The sequence below is a fragment of the Pinus tabuliformis genome, chromosome 2_1 (genome assembly GCF_031772625.1).
Source record: "Pinus tabuliformis cultivar Carrire ecotype Pingquan chromosome 2_1, CPIR1, whole genome shotgun sequence".
Taxonomy (NCBI): domain Eukaryota; kingdom Viridiplantae; phylum Streptophyta; class Pinopsida; order Pinales; family Pinaceae; genus Pinus; species Pinus tabuliformis.
In genome coordinates, this window is record NC_142299.1 from 876,857,982 (window position 1) to 876,864,560 (window position 6,579).

The window sequence follows — 6,579 nt, forward strand, 5'->3', positions numbered from 1 at the left end:
GAATCTTCTGAAGAGGCTGTGTGCCTTGCTCATAAAGAAAAGCATCCTGCACAAGATTCTACAAGAGGAAGAGGTGGTCGAAGAGGAAGAGGAAGATATTTCAGAGGCAGGGGGGTAGACATTCTCAAGGAGAAAAGGAAGATTTGCGTTACATTCGCTACAAAAGAAATGGATCACATGATGCCTCTACATGCAAGCTACCATGGGACAAAATTGAGCAGAAAAGAAACCAACAGAAAGGTAAAACTGATGATATAGACAAAGGTAAAGCACTTGAATCCGCTCACTATGTTGTGGCACAATGTAACATTGGAGTAAATGAAGATTTATTTAATGCTTCACTTGCTTCTTGGAAAAATCACTGGTTGCTTGATTCAAGAGCAACCTGCAACATGACTCATAGAAAAGATTTTTTTGAAGATTTCACTGACAATGTTGATGGAGAAGTATACTTTGAGACCAATAAAAAATCAAGCCATCAGGGCTTGGCAGAATCAGGCTTAAACTGCCTGGTCTTCTAGACTTTCTTCTGCATCATGTTTTATATCTCCCATAGCTCAAGAGAAACTTGTTGTCCTTGGTCGACATCCGCCAGCAAGGTCACTCCATTCATATGTTTGATGGCAAGCTTGAGGTAAGAAAAGCATTTGACCACTCACTTGTCATGAGGGGAATAGAAGAAGAAAGGCTTCTCAAGCTGCAAGGAACCTTTGCTCGTGCACAACATTTCTCATGCAATTCTTATCATGAAGAAGGTACACTTCCATCAAGTTTATTATGGCATGCTAGATTTTGACATTTGAACTATGACAGTCTCCGCTTGTTGAAGAAAAATAGTGTTGATGGTTTGCCTACAATTCCTATGAAACTTAAGCAATGTGATGCTTGCATTCTAGGAAAGCATAGCAAACAGTATTTTCATGGTTCACATTTAAGAGCACATAGAAAACTTGAACTCATTCATTCAGATTTATGTGGTCCAATGCCTGTTCCTTCTACAAATGGAAATAAATATATCATGACATTTATTGATGACTACACCAGAATGTTTTGGGTTTATTTATTGAAGAACAAATTTGATGCTTTTCAAACATTCTAGAATTTTCATAAATGGATTGAAAATGATGCACAATATCATATTGGGTCTATTCGCACTAATAATGTAAAAGAATACACATCAAATGAATTTGAAAACTATCTTTGCCAACATGGGATCAAACATCAAACAACTGTGCCTTATAATCCCCAACGGAATGGTTTAGCTGAAAGAATGAATAGGACAATATTAAATATGGTACGATCCATGCTCTTCTTCAAAAATGTAAAGATAATGTTATGGGTTGATGCTGTTCTATGTGCTGCATATATAAAAAATAGATGTCCATCTAATGCTATAAGAAACAAGACTCCATATGAAATGTGGTATGGACATGTTCCTTCGGTAAAGCATCTCAGGATCTTTGGTTCCACCTGTTATGCCTTGATACCAAAGGTACATAGAAACAAACTTGGTGCTAGAAGTCATAAGTGTATCTTTCTGGGGTATTCAAACACCTCCAAAGCATACCGCCTCTATGATGAAGTAAATAAGAATTTTTTTGTATCTAGAGAAGTAATTTTTCTTGAATCATCCAAAATTGACAATGTTGTTGAGCGGTAACTTGATCACTTGGATAGATTCGCAAAAGCAAAATCATTTCAAGAATTTGATAATCAGATTCCACATCTTGAAGGGGGGTGTTACACTAAAATTTGTCACCATGACTATTTGCAGTCAGTATGGCTCCATCAATTGTCATACTGTCCTCCTTGGCAAGTCTTATACCTCTGCTCCTCATGTCAAACTCCAAAAAAGAGAGAAAGTCTTTAAAAAGTCAATATAACTCTGGTTACACAGTTTCTCTTACCCTTACCTGCGTGTACGCACCTCAAGTTCATAATACCTACGTACTTGTACGCTCTGTCTGTAAAGGGGTGGGTGCGTACTCCTGTAAAGGTCAAAAGGCGCAAGTTTTACTTCAAAAAAGTTACTTGTGGTTGATTCTAGAGCATTCTAGAAGATGGTTTGACGTGGATTGAGCGCCTCCAGATGGTTCATGCATCCCAATGAAAGAGGAACTTATCACATGAAGAGGGGAGCTATCCCTTTGAAAGAGGGGCTTATCCCATTGATGGTGGACCTGATTAACTTCCTCCAAAGCACTATAAATACAGGCATTGGGCCAGAGGGAGGGGAGGTTGAAAGCTGAACATTCCTAAGGGTAGATGCTGCTGAAATTAGGACTCCCTTTTAGAGCTTGAGAGGAGAGATTCCCATCCTTTCTTAGCTTCATTTGGAAGTGGGTGAGCTGATCAAGGTAAAGGAGAACTCTTGCTGGACCCTGCGAGGGACCTGCACAACACCTAGGCACTGGTTGTAATGGTTTCTTTTGTTTCCAATTAATACAATTAAGTTCATTTTTCTCAACAAGTTGTTATATATAATTTGTTTCATAAACTCCTTGGTCTTTATGATGAATATGTTTTATTATATGAGTTATTCAGGTGCTATGTAATCGTTTGCTTGTTAGTGAATGCAGGCTTCAAGGAGAAGGAGGAGCTCATCTGGATCGGAGAGGCTTGGCTGCTACAAACAGCGTTGGACTAAAGGTAAGACTTGAACACCTGGTTGCTTTTATTTTAAATGCATATTTAGGGAAAGATAGTGCTTGATTGTCTTGTTTGTCACTAGAAAACCTTAGCTTCTGGGGAGGTCGGTTTTGTCCGCAAAATTGACTCTTTCTGCATGACAAAATGGCGACTCCGCTGGGGAATCCATGGATTTGATTGATTTCTCTTTTGATTGATACTTTGATTTGAGAAAATCTGATTTCTTTCTAGTTTTTGACTGATTGACTGTGAATTTGGGTGGAATAGCTTAGGGTTGAGTTAGTTTTTATTTTTCTTGATTTTGAGAGCAGTACGCACCCTCTGCGTTAAGCACAGTGCGTACCTGTACGCACTTCTGCTTTGTACACAGAGCGTGGCCGCACCTGTGCAAACAGGCTGCTTGCGTACCCTGTCAAAAGTTTAGAAATTTTCCATTTTTTCCTTTTTACCCATTAGATTTTGTTTATAGTTTGTTTATTGCTGCCCAGATCCACTGGTTACCTGTCAAAAGTTTTCATCTAAGCTTGTTTCATTAGCATCAAGGGTTTTAGTGAAGTTCATAGAAGTTCTAGCCCTAGGTTTGATTTTTGTATTGGTCTTGTAGTGACTTTGGCTTTAGAAGTTGTAAAAACCTTGGATATCCCTGGTCTTTTCAGTCTTCTTAGGAGTCGGACCTTTCGTAAAATCCACCTTTGTGAGAAACCTACCTGTGTGTTGTCTCTTTGCGGAATTTCGAGAAGGCTTGTTGGTTAAGCTGTGAATTTCATTCTTAAGAAAAAGAACAAAAGCTTTTTATTTTTGTTTTTGACTGATTTATGATTATGCATGAATTAGTCCTTGGTTGAATTGTAATTGAGTAAAACATCCTGGAATTATATTTTGTAGGCTTTTACCTCATTAGATTTGTTTTTAGGTAAATTTCTCTTAGATTTGCTTTGAGATAAATTTCTTTTAGATTTTCATAGATTTTAAAATTGATTTTTGTTAAATTAGTTTTACATGCTTTGTTAAAATAGGAAAAAAATACAAAATCTCTTTTGAAAAAAAGTTTGTTTTAGTAGCGTTTGAAGGCTTTGAAAAGAGAAAGGAAGTTTTTGTGAAATAATTAGTGGTCATTTGTTGTGTGCTTTGGAAAAGATAAAGAGATTGTTTCTTTGATTTTCATTGCGAAGAAAGTTGTCTTTATAAATTTTGCATTCTCCAACTCTCTTAGCTAGAGAATTCATTGAAAAGGAAAGATTGATTTGTTTCATCCTAGGTGCATATTTTTAGTGGATTTGAGTCGAGTCTACACACCATCAGTTTCATCTCCACTACCTTTTGTCCTAAAGAAAAGCCATAAAAATTAACGCTTAAAATAAAATTCACTTAGTAACTTTTTCTTTACTAGGGCTCTGATACACCAATATAGATCAGGCTAGTGTCTTGGAGTAGGAGAATAATTAACTCTCCAAGACAGTAAAAACAAACAAGTAGCTTATCTTGTGGTAGGATAAATCCAACTATTACATTTATGCTCTGGGAAAGCTCCTCTTAAAGGAGAAGCACGAGATCGTGTCCAAACCAGTGAGGGAATCAATCCTCCTTCATTGGGAATGACGCCAGATATGCACGTACTACAAACGGTAAACCTCGGATTAACCATTGTCGAGGAGCCTGGGGTCACTTGTCGGTAAACCTTGGATTATTGTCAAGGAGCCGGCAAGGGCATTGAGCTTGTTACTCTGCCCTTGCGTGTGTATCAGATCGTAGACTGTTCCCCCAGGTATATTTGTTGCTATTGGTGACCTTAGTGACTATTATCTTTAGGATTCTTCCTAAGGTGACGGTGGAGGGAAGATCCCACTGTACCTGGAGCAGACGTCGGCTAGACTCACTTGGATTTTCTGGCGGGTTCACTTCACTCGAGACTGTTAAAGTGGAGGAACTTGGTCTAGTCTATTCATTAAGCAGGTTGTCGGGGTAACTGTTCCACCTGCCACTTCTGTACTGAATTCTGCGATGTTGGATTTCATCACCAACTAGTGTTTTCGGTCCGGAAGGTTATTGTTTGTGTGTGGTTTGACGCCCTGGATTCTTTAGGCGTGTGATTCGAATTTGTTTGGTTCTTTAGAGACTTTAGGCGGTTTTCTTTGAGATTTTACTTTGTTTGTGTGTGCAGTAGTTAAAAGTTTTAACTATGGCTGAATTACCAAGACAGTCCCACAGACTTCGGGGCCAGTCTCCTGAGGTTGTAACCGTGGCCGATTTGTTGAGGAAGTCCCGTAGACTTCAGGGCCAACCTCCTGAAGACGTCCCGGGTCATTACGAAGGTTTGAAAGTCCTCGTAACTCCTAGTGGCAGTAAAGTAGGTTCACTTGAAGAAGGAGAGTCTTCGTTGGTTGTTCATCCTGATTACCAAACTCTAGAAACAGGTTATAATCCTGAAGCTACTTCGGTTTCCGAACTTGCTGGAAGTTTTTCATCTACTAGTGATATAGGCGAAGAACCTGAGATATCTTAACATATTACTCCAACATCAGGGTTAGTCTCTCCAACTTCTAGTGCTCCTAATTCACCTAGGGTAGAAAGAGTGATCACCGAAAATCTTCCTTCTGGTTTGATAGCTATTGAAGGACTTGCTCCGGAAGAAGAAATAGGCATCCCTATCCCTGAAAATCAACCTACTATTGATTTAAGGGAGCGTGAATCCATTTTTTACAGTCCACCTAGAAGTACTACTTGGTATCTTTCTTTAACTAATTATTTGGACAACTCAGGGTTAAGTTTTTCTCCACCTCGTGCTCCTTATCCACCTAGGGGTATTTATACTCCCGTAAATATTTCAGGTCAGTCGTCCATGTTTACTCAATCGCCTGAATCCTTTTTGTACGATGGTCCTTCTGTTCCCTCTGGGTATCAGTCACTTTCTGATACTTTTGCGGGAGCATCTCCTCAACCCATTGAACATGGGTTATTAACTGGAAACAATGGTAATAAATCGTTGAGCGTAGGAGACATTTTCATGATGTCGGGTTCTATTCCCAATTCTCAACCTCAAGGTGGCCAGTTACCGCCTGGGGGGCAACCTCAAGGTACACAAATTGTGTCTGGGGGGCAACCTCAAGGACAGTATGTGCCTACAGTACAATACATTCCTCAAGGTCAACCCAAGACTCAATATGTACCCCAAAGTCAACCTCAGTATCAATTTATACCTCAAGGTCAACCCCGGTATCAGTATATGCCTCAAGGGTATCAACCCCAAGGTCAGTACTTGAACCAAGGTTTCCAACCACCCCAAGGTCAATCTTATGTTCAAGGTATGGGAAATGTACCTTTCAATTATCAATCCTACCCTCAATTCGGTTATGGATCTCAATATCCTCAACCTGTTATGGGTCAATACCCCGGAATGAACATAGTGTGGGATCCATCGCAAATTCAATAGGTGTTGCAGCCAAGTGTACAGTTGTCATCTCAAACTGGACAACCCTTAGTTTCTGGTTCACCCCAGCAACCAGTCCAGTCTAATATTCAAACTTCTGTACCTTCGGTAGTTTCTCAGTTTGGGCCTGTTTCGCCTCGTACTCCATCTCAAACGACTGCTGCAACTGCCGCAACATCTGTTCAATCTACCCCACTTACTTCTGGAGTATCGACAACTTCGGTTTCTACTGTTTCTGTATCTACTCCTCAGACATCTTTACCATCGTCTGGATCCACGATTCAAACTACGGTTCAGATGCTTGTAGGACAACCTGGTTTAAGTACGGTTGTTACAAGTCAACCACAATTCACTTATCAACCGTACCAGGGACAGTACCAATTCGGTCCTGCTGTCCAGCAGCCAGTTTATCAGTATCAACCGTATCCTGGGTACACTTATCAACAACCACAGCAACCCCAGTACGGTCCGGTTAATCCTAGTTTTCCAGGAGGATACAATAT